The following is a 4055-nucleotide window of genomic DNA, read 5'->3' on the forward strand; positions in this document are numbered from 1 at the left end:
GAAGACTCATCAATAACCTTCATTATGCAGATGACACAACTTTGATTGCTGAAAGTGAGGGAGACTTGAAGCATTTGCTCTAGAAAATCAGACTGCATGTAGTCTTCAATATGGATTGCATCTCAACATCAAGAAAATGAAATTTCTCACCACTAGACTGGTAGGCAAAGTCATAATAGATGGAGAAAATATTTAAACCATCAACAACTTCATCTTATTTGAATCCACAATCAACACCCTTGGTACCATTAGTGAGGAGATCAGGAGATGTATTGTATTGGGAATGTCTGTAGTGAGGGAACTCTCCAAATTTTTGAGGAGCAGTGATGTCAGTTTGAGGACTGAGAGGTGGCTCATTCAGGCTATGGTCTCTCTCTCTCTCTCTTTTTTTCCCCCTTGGTCTTTTCAGTCACTTTCTATGCATTTGAGAGCTGGACAATGAATAAAGATGTCAGAGATGATAAGGACAGCACAGGATGTGACAGGATTCAGATCTGTTGTTCATAGAGTTACTATGAATTGTACCAACTTCTTGAGATGATGCAGGTATTGGAGCCAGAAAAAAACATGTGGGGTTAGACTCTTTTTTTAAAAAATAAAATTTGTATTTTGTACTAGTTTATTTATGAAGTTTGTATATATTGTTTTTAACACTGAATCTTTTTCATGTCTTTTACCCTCTCCTCCCTTCACCCATCAAATTGTGTAACCCTATGATTAAGCCTTCCTCTCCATCCTCACCAACTACTTCCCTCCTCCCCACCCTTGGTTCCTTATACTCATTCTACTGTAATGGTCATATACAGTATTTGTCCTTATGAGACTGAGTTAGTTCACTCAGCATAATGCTCTCCAGTCTCTCTCAAGCTAGTTAGTAATTTATGAAAGCATTGCTCCTGTGTACTGCATAGTATTCCATTGTGTGAATGTACCATAATTTTTCAGTCCATCTTTTGTGGCTGGGCATTTGTACTGTTTCCATGTTCTTGCAATGGTGAATCATGCTGCTATGAACATTGATGTACAAGTTTCTGTTTGTGTCTCAGTTCTCATTTTCTTGGAGCGGAATGGCTTGATCATGTGCAATTTCTATGTTCAGTTTTTTTAGGAAATGCCAAACTGCCTTCCAGAGTGGTTGTATCATTTTACAACCCACCAACAATGTATAAGAGTTCCTATCTTACCACATCCTCTCCAACATTTATTGCTTGTTTCCCTATTAAACTTTGCCACTGCTACTGGGGTAAGATGGTATCTCATTGTGGTTTTAATTTGCATCCATCTTATTGCCAATAATTTTGAGCATTTCTTCATGTGTCTGTTGGGGTCAGACTTTTAAATGCTTAGAGAGTAAGGACTTCAGTTTTTGTTTAGACAAACTGCTCTGGTGCCTTAATGGTAATGAGTTGTGCTGCCAGCCCAAAGGCACATGGTTTGAATCCACCAACTGCTCTGTAGGGGAAAAATGGGCAGTTTCCTCCTATGCCATTTACTGTCTCTGAAAACCCACTGGAGGGTCAGAGATGAATTGGTTCTAACTCAACAACAACAACAACAACACTGACAGTGAGTGGAGATTAAAATGGAGGAGTAAGTAGCCTGCTGTAGTAACAAAACCCAACCCATAGCCATTGAGTCAATTCTGATGCACCACAATCCCACGTGCGTCAGAGTGGAGCTGGGCTCCATAGAGGGCTTTGACTAGAATCTTAAAGGAAGTAGATGGCCAGGGCTTTTTTTCAAGGTACCAAATGGAGCCGAACCACAACTTTCAGGCTAGGAATTGAACACCTCAACTCAAACTCAACTTGTCACTGGTGAGGCAGACCTCACCCAGAGCTGGGTTTCAGGGGCTGTGAATAGCACTGGAGGAGTTTGTCCATATTCCTCTGAGGCACAGCTGGTGGAGTCAAATGCCTTTGGGTTGGGAGTACAACTCCCTATACACTAGGTCAGTAGAGCGAAAGATAAAAAAATGATGGGGCTTGAAGGTGATGTGTAATGGAGACCAAGGATGGGTTCAGCTGATACAGCTGCACAGCTCAGAGATAGTGCAGGCTCAGTTCCAGACCACTGTAATAAAGTGAATATCGAAATAAAGTCAGTCAAAAGAACTGCTGTTCTCCCCGTGCAGATGAAAGTCACTCATACATGCAGTGGCTGCAACACTGAGCTCAAGCTCAGCAGGGATTGTGAGGACAGTGTAGAACCAGGCAGCATTTCCTTCTGTTACACACAGTAGCCAGGAATCAGGGCTGACTCCATGTTACCTAACAAGAGCCATGATGCGTGCAGTGATGTTCGAAAAATTTTAACTATTGTGAGAATGATCAAAATGTGACGTAGAGACATGAAGAAAGCATGTAGATACAAAAATGGTGCTGATAGACTTGCTTGGTGCAGACTTGCCACAAAGCTTCACTTTATTTATTTATGTATGTATGTATGTATTTATTTATTTATTTACAAAGCATTATTTGCAAAGTGCAGTAAAATGAAGCACAATACAATGAAACATGCTTGTGCTTTAAAATGCCCTTCTCAGTTTCAGCAAGCAAAGTTGTGTCATCTGCATAATGCTATAACTGGATGTGGAACTGGATGGCTGAGAAGGTCAAAGGAGGAGGAGAGGCAGGTTTGGATGGAGATGAGAGAGGTTTTTGCCTTGATTTCATTGGACTGGCCAATGATAAGAGAGTGGTTGAGGAATAGATTAGTCAAGGAATTCTCACCCCTGAACCTATAGGCAACATTATGATAGATGGAGAAAAGATTAACGTTCTCAACAAGTTCTCCTTGGAGGTAAGGATTTTGAAGCTCTGTCTCATATACTTTGGTCATGTTTCCAGGACAGGTCAGTCTTTAGAGAATGACATCATCCTTGGGACCATAGAGGGACAGCATATGAGAGGAAGACCCCGGATGAGATGGATTGATACAGTAACTGGGGCAATGGGAGTAGAGGTGTCGGAGACACTGAGACTGGCTCAGGTCAGGGCAGGGTTCAGAGCTCTTGTATGCAGAGTCACTATGAGTCACAGGCAACTCAATAGCACGTAACAACAACAAGAAATTAATTTTAACTTTTCCATTATAGAAATATACTCCCTTTTTACAAAATTGAAACTGATTGAAGCCCATGCTTATGCAGGTATTCTTAGGAGTTATCTCCCCCCAAGAAAGGATGATAAAGAAGAATCCTCTTTTTCAAGAGTCAGAAGTTGGCCATTATGCTTTTAAATGCTCACTATCCTCTCTGGACTGAAAGTTAATTATTTCAAAAGGAAAATTGTGTCTTCTTTTTATTTGCGTTCACCAATCCTGTCAGTGTATGCTGCTACTGCTGTTGTTAGATGTCTTCGAGTTGACCTTTTGCAGCAACGCTTCAGATCCTCCTCAGTTTCAGTGAGCAAGGTTGTATTATCTGCCTAACGCAGGTTGTTGATGAGTCTTCCTCCAATCCTGATGCTACATTCTTCTTCATAAAGTCTGGCTTCCCAAATGATTTGTTTTGATTGAAAAGGTATGGAGGGAGAATGCATCTTTGATGCACTGCATTCCTGATTTTGAACCCTGCACTGACAACTGCTTCTTGGTCAAAGTACAGGTTTTGCATGATCACAATTAAGTGTTCTGGGATTCCTATTCTTTTCAAAGTTAGCCACAATTTGTTGTGATCCACACAGTTAAATCCCTTTGAATAGTCAATGAAATACAAATAGATTTCCCTCTGGAACTCTTTGCTTTCAGCCAAGATCCGTCTGACATTGGCAATATTATTTCTAGTGCCACGACCTCTTCTAAACGCAGCTTATATTTTTTGTAGTTCTCTGTCAATGTACTGTTCCAGCTGTTTTGGATAATCTTCAGCAGGATTTTGCTTGTGTATATCAGTGTTGTACATAGGGTTTTCAATCAAAAGGGCCGAACTCGCTCAGCATATCTTAAGCTCAAGGAACTGAAGAACAAATTCAAAGCTCGAGTTGCTATAATCAAGGATGCTTTCGGCAGAATGTTAAATAATCCCGGAAGTATTAAAAGAAGATGGAAGGAAT

This window comes from Elephantulus edwardii, unplaced genomic scaffold (assembly GCF_000299155.1).
Source record: "Elephantulus edwardii isolate Elephantulus edwardi_28Jun2011 unplaced genomic scaffold, EleEdw1.0 scaffold00082, whole genome shotgun sequence".
NCBI lineage: Eukaryota > Metazoa > Chordata > Mammalia > Macroscelidea > Macroscelididae > Elephantulus > Elephantulus edwardii.